The sequence below is a fragment of the Tinamus guttatus genome, unplaced genomic scaffold (genome assembly GCF_059628265.1).
Source record: "Tinamus guttatus ecotype Peru unplaced genomic scaffold, ASM5962826v1 Tinamus_guttatus_pri_ptg000657l, whole genome shotgun sequence".
NCBI classification, from domain to species: domain Eukaryota; kingdom Metazoa; phylum Chordata; class Aves; order Tinamiformes; family Tinamidae; genus Tinamus; species Tinamus guttatus.
The window spans coordinates 265328-272498 of NW_028289191.1; positions in this window are offsets into that span (position 1 = coordinate 265328).

Consider the following 7171-nt stretch of genomic DNA (forward strand, 5'->3'; position numbering starts at 1 on the left):
TATATAACTTAGAACTGTAATGTGCTGTCTATATGCCATTCAAAATTTTACTCACACCAGAGATGAAAATACTGGATGACTTCTTTAAAAAGTATTCATTTCTTGTGTTTTCAAAAACACACTTTTATAATCTCCCCTTTTCTCTTTCTGTTAACATACAACAAGCTCCTCTTGGGTAAAAAGAAGAAAATATCTGGTTGAATAGTAATATCGTTAGTTCATGTATATGCAAAAATGATCTTTTCACACCTTGATGAAATTAACATAAATTTAAATGCTAATGAATTGGTAGAGACCAGTGAAGAATACCAAGGACTACATTCAAACTGAGTTATAACCCTATAAAACAGATCTATTTTCCAGGAACATAGGACATGAATGTTATATACCTTTATTGCCCAACCTGCATAAGTCACAGTCCAAAACAATTTACAAATGGATAAAGAAAATTGATTCTTTACTAGTGGAACAACACAGGTAAAGAATATTATTTTCCTTCTTGGCTGAAAATATCATGTAGCCTTGGAAGTCAAAAAACCCCAGTCAGAAAATACAAGGAAATATGTGTTTGATGCTATCCAGCATGTTGTCACTGGGGAAAGCATAATACAAATATACAGTGGGGAAGCAGATGTAAGACGAAGAGCCATTGCATCTTTCAGTAATTCCAAGAAGATGCCAGAAGAAGGACAACAGAGACCAGTAGCAGTTTATCTACTTGGTTTCCTCCTGGCCCCTTACAATGTATGCATGAAGCAGCACAACAGGAGATACTGCAAAACAAATATGTGCAGTGGTAGATATCAGGGCACCACTTCAGGGATGAAGACAAGCCAGTGCAGTATTTGAAAGTTTGTTACAACAACAAAAAAATCTTTTTGAAGAGGGTAACGGTAGTGAGCTATTCCAGTGGATTTCACTGCAGTAGCAGAGTGGAGGGATCTAGATGATGGCCCCAAGAGATTTGTTTTCTGAGAGTTTCTCTGCCTCAAAATGACTTAGCAAGGTTACTCACTCATTACTCCTGAGTTTGCTGAGAGATATCAAGAACACTGTGATTTGATCAAACTGAAGTAGTATTCAGATGGCATAGATGACTCTTAATATGCTACAGATTTAATATGTAGGAGATCTGAGATTCTATAAGACACTACAGCATAGATACAGACTATGAAGAAGGAAATATTACCTACATATGTACAGCTAGGCTGCCATATTAAATTAAGCCCGGTTTGAGTGTTCTTTGGACTCCTAGCAGCTTTGTCATGGATAATGGGTAAAAGGAAGAATTTAAATACTATAAGGTATAGGAATCATGAAATGGAACCTCCCATGGAATTCAATAAAGACAAGCACAAAGTCCTGCACCTGGGGAGGAATAAGCCAGGCACCAGTAGAGATTAGAAGGTGGCTTACTGAAAAGCAGCTTCATGGAGAAGAATTTGGGAGTCCTACTTGACAGCAAGTTAACCATGAGCCAGAAATGTGCCCTTGTGGCCAGGAAGGATCCTGCCCTGCATCACGAGGAGTGTTGCCAGCAAGGGAGGAGATCCTTCTCCTCTACTCAGCTCTGATGAGGTCACACCCGGAGTACTGTGTGCAATTCTGGGCTCCTCAGTACAAGAGGGATGGGAAACTTCTAGAGAGGGTCCAGCGTAGAGCAACAAAGATGATTAAGGGACTTCAACACCAGTCTTATGAGCAAAGGCTAAATGAGCTGGACCTATTTAGACTTGAGAAGGGAAGATTGAGAGGAGATCTTATCAAAATGTACAAATACCTGAGGGAAGAACGTAAAGAGGATGAGCCCAAACTCTTCTCAGTGGCCAGTGATAGGACAAGGGGTGATGAGTACAAATCAAAGCACACAAAGTTTCATTTCCATATGAGGTGGAAATTCTTTATGGTGAGGGTGACAGAGCCCTGGAACAGGCTGCCCAGAGAGGCTGAGGAGTCTCTTTCTTTGAAGATGTTCAAAACCTGCCTGGATGCAATCCTGTGTCATGTGCTTTATGTGATCTTGTAGATGGGTTGGACTAGATGATATCTAGAGGTCCCTTTCAACCTCAACTATTCTGTGCTTCTGTGATTCTGTATAGCTGAGAGTGGGGACAAAAGAACAGAAAATGATCTGAAATCTCAGATGGGAAATTTTGTCTTTAAAATTGTCTAAAATTTTGTTTACCTATTGTCTCTCCTATATCTTTCCTTTGAAATGTCATGCATTTATATATATATATAAACTAATTAATTTGAGAGCTACAGAAAGTTTTAGTCTTTTAATTGTTTTATTTTATTTTATTGTAATTATTGCTATTTGTAAGTATTATTCATATTTACCACTTTTATTAAGTTCTGTAAACAAGATTATATTATTAGATAGCCTATGTTATTAAATGTATCATCAACAGGGAATTTACTAGGGTGTCAGTTCAAATACTCTCCAAATTGCCCTGCCACCTATGGGGAAATACTGTGGTGCCAGAAGCCATTTCTGGTGGCAGCAGTGCCAACACAGCAGACCAGGAAACTCATCTTCTGAAGATCACAACACTGCAACAATTTTGGAGTAGGTGAAGTAAAAAATGGGAGACAATTTAAGGCTTTGATTGGACATGTTGTTCTGGTTTCAGCTACCCAGGGCCCAAAATTTCTGCCCTCGGCTTGTCGCCAGCTTCTTGTCATTGCTCCCCTGCTAAGAGGCACTTCCCTCTCAGATCCAGAGGCATAGCAGTGCACGTAGTCACTCCTAACTTAATTCTTGTCTAGATGATAATGATTAGCCCATCTAGCTTAAATATTCTGCACTGTAGGCATCTTGTGCTATTATGCTGGTCAACAGAACATGTAGTGATTAGAAACAACAACAACAAAATCAATAAATATTAAATAGCTAAATTCTATTTTCCTTTGATTTGACAAGTGACTTCTATATTGTCTACATCCTGTCATACAAAAAAACGTAGGTAAAGAGCAGAGCTTAGTTAGACTACATGGAGCCAACTGAAGTTTCAGGGATTTAGTTTGTGATTTTTTTTTCAGTTCAGTTTTGAATATTCTGTGGCAAATGACTAGCTTTAAAGTGTTTACAAAGAAAAGTTTATATTGGATTACAGTAAAATTGTCATGCAATTTTTGAAAGGAGGCTAGAAATTCTGACTGACCTTGCATTCAGATACATGAAGAGTTGTTCAGGACTCAAAGTCTCCTTTGTTGGCTAGTACACTCAGTATAATAGAAAGTTTCAGATAAGAGTAGCATATATGCAACTCAATCACAAATCTTTATGTGATACTTCAAATAGCTGAAATGTGCTTTTAATTGTTCATTTTAGAAAAGCAGTGTATTTCTTTTCTTGTCTAAGACAAGAAAAAAATTAAGAAATTCATGTCAGAGAACAAGAAAATCTGAATTGTAAAGGGAATATACTGACAAAGAAAAAAGTTCCATGAATTAGAACTGATATATGTTGTGTGCTTCTTTCATTATATAATATGTAAAGAGGGAAAGCAGAAGTGACCAAGGTTATGCATATGTGCACATTCATATTATTCTAGAATCAAGAATCATTTCCATAAAATTCCAGTGGGTAATAGTTAAAAGACTTATATTTATCTTACAGAACTTTGAAGTTGTTTACTATTATGGTTATGTCACAGTATTCTATATAATTCTTTCTACTGCTAGTGCTGACATTCTAGAATGCACATACCTGCATATTCTATTATCTAATTCATAATGGGTGTCTGAAATAACTAATGGACTGAATTTCTAAAGTTAATTTTGAGTAGTATTACCTTAAAAAAAACTAGTTCAGTAATAATATGTTTTAAGAACAAATGTATTTTCTAGAGATGAGTCAGTGCAGAAATTTTTGTTTACATTAATTTCTGATTCCTCTGGGAAAGGAGTAATCTCCCATCTTCTCCAACTTAAGATAGGAGAAAAGGGAGAACTAGTTAGTGATTTTTCCTCACAGAAATCTTATTGTAAAGATTTCCTACAAGCATATTTAGCCTTGGAATTGACTAAATATTGATCTTTAGCATGCAATCTATCCTCACAGACAAAGATCATCCATTCAGTTGCCAAAAAGTATAAGACTAGTTCAAAGCCCAGGACATTTTGGAATACCTACCCAATCTGGAATATTCATGAGTCATGTATATTCATACATGAGTCATGGGCCAACTGTGAATGAAACTACTAAAACAACAACAATAACAACAGAAACAGCAGTCTGGTGTTGTCTTTTATTCAGGAGACTGGAAGAAAATAATCTTTAAGAAAAGTATAGAGCATCATCAGATGCATGGTAAAGCCATAAAACTGATCAGTAGCAGAGAAACTACAGCCTATATTTGTCAAAGTTGAGATAAAATGGTCATTTTCCACTTTTTCTGTTTGTGGATCCCTACAAAATTTTCACAGAGACTGTGGATGCCCATATCATCACTAGGCTGAAACTTTCAAATCTGTAAAGCACAAGCTCAAACTATGTGAAGTGCTCTAAATGAAGACCTGTTGCCGGATAACACTGGTCTTCAGGAACCAAGAAATAATTTTTTTCTCTAAAGGGCTTTGGTTCTAAAGCATTCTCCAAAGGGCAGTCATGCTGAAATGATTTCTTACTCATACTTGTTTAATCTAAGTTGTTATTTGGATTCAGGCCTTTGATTTGTGGTTTGGCTAAGCATTTTCACAAATAGAATGCTAGTGCTAATTTAAATAATAAATACTACGCAAACCAGAAAACTCCAATATTTTCTCCTAGTCACTTAAACAAGGAAAACTTGGTACTAGATACCAGATACTCCTGCTGATTCTTTTATTGTGAAAGACAGATCTCTTGTACATCATAATTAAAAAGAGCAAACAAACAAAAATGGCAAGTGATGTAATGCATGACTTCTCTGAATACCTGATAGCATAAACTTGTCTTCAGGGACTGCAGCAGGGGAAAAAAATAACCTATAGAGAGACCTACATGGAGAGGAAGTGATGAAAAAGAGAAAGTATGAAGGATTACTAGCAAAGATTATATAATTATTCTCACTGAGGTCTCCCTTCTCAATTCCAAACATCAAATGTCCAGACCAAAGCACTTTACGGGGATAAGTGCATCGCACCACATTACAAGCTATTTCCATTTTTTACTTCCCTCCAACATGCTGGCTATAATTCACAACTGTGATTCATTTTTAGTGAGTTCACCATCTAGTACAGTTTTCACCTCCAAAGGAAGAGAGAAACTGGTTTTCCTTTCAAAATTAGAAAGTTTCCACAGGTCAGTGATAAATGTTAAAGTCTATTGTATTTTTTTTTTTCTTTTAGTGAATATTTTCACATTAAGAAGAGACATACAATTGTTTAAATTAGGAAGCATCTTTATCATTCAAAATGTAATTCTTCATGGGGGCACATTAGATGATAAAAATCAATGACAAGGATAGTAAATTGCCTGGGAGGGTTCAAAACAGATTCAAGATAAAGGAGAGAAAGAAATGGGGAGAGAGAGAGGGAGAAAGAGATTAAGTAAAGACAGCATCTGATGCTTTTGCCAAACACTTCAGCCTCACCCTATTTGACGTTGATCTAATAGTCGACCATTTAATTTCCAGGTCGCAGTGCCAATCTTTTGTCACCTCTGTTGCCCCATATCAAACTTTCAGGAAACAAAACCCCTGAAAGCAGACAATCAATAATGAGATCAGCAGATTTTATCTTAAGAGAAACAGGACTTGCCTGCTTTGTTTGGGGAAGGTTGTTTCTCTGAATGCTTCAGCCGGGACCGCTTGTCAGTAAGTGACTGTGATGTGCACAACATGATTGAACGAGACCAGATAAAGTCACCAGAAAATGTGGCAGTGAAAAGCAAAACACATAAACTAAGGGGTGAAAATGTATCGTGCCATGTGTGGCCACACAATTCTTATCATATATACCCTCCTACTATGTCAATCCATACTATAGAGATTAGTAGGTACATTTGCAATTTTTAACATGAATTTACTTAGAGGGGGCTACTTTAGGAAATCTACTCCATAAAATTACGATGCTGAATATTTCAGCAAAAAGCAATTATGGAGTGTCACTGTCTACTTTCATATCAAGTTTTTGCAATTAGGGTACAGTCTCACTGAAAGTAGTGGAGCACACCTATAGACTTGGTACTTTCATTTCTATTTCCTCTTCACTTCAGCAAACCGGTATCTGAGTAAAGTAGGAATCAATGAACTTTAAAATAAAGCACAGGTTATTAACAAATCTAACTGCCACCAAAATATTTTCAGCGTAGTGAGATAAAGACTCCTTGTGTTACTTCCCCTAGCTATTTTATCTTACAGCTGGGCCAGCCTGGTCACACTGTTCCTTTATGTAAATTAGAACAGGATAAATTGTGACATTTCATTCATCATCTATTATTCTGCTTTATTATAGACAATTTGAAAATAAACCTGTTATATTATTTCTGTTATAGCCAATGTGAAAATAAGCATCATTAAAAATATGAAATCTTTCAAAAAAAGATAATATAAAGTATTTAATTCAAATGAACACTGGTCAAGGGCCAGACTTACAGTTAGCAACAATGAGGAGCTATTTTTATTTTGTTTAATTCATTTCTGTGCAATGGCAATAGAGATTTGAAGAACAATGGTGAAATATTCTGTTAAAGTGTTCTGTACAATTTTGACATTGCTGCTAAAAAAATAGTGTGGCATGAATAGCATTACTTTAAATGGCAAAAAGGGGGTGATTTTTATTAGTTCTTTAACCTGCACAAGAACAGCAGATAAGGCGCAGTCCGTAAGTTAGACAAAACACAACTGCTATTGCTAAAGTTTAATAGATTTTACCTCAAAAATGTCTTAAACACCACCAAAATCTGGGTCAATATAACCAAAATGTAGACCAATGTAACTAACAGACACATCTCTCTCATTCAAAAAGGTCAAGTACAAAAATTTGAGAGGCAGACAGTGGAAGAATTACACAGGTTAGAGAAACCTGAGGTATCTAACAAATAGTGACTCTGAATACTTAGACTTAGTTTCCTATGCTCTTAATTTCTACTTTCCCTTCAGGATGATTTTGACTCCCAAGAAACTGTGCAGTTTGCTCTGGATCTTTAAAAATGTCTATTTCTAAGAAGAATGTTGTTACTGTG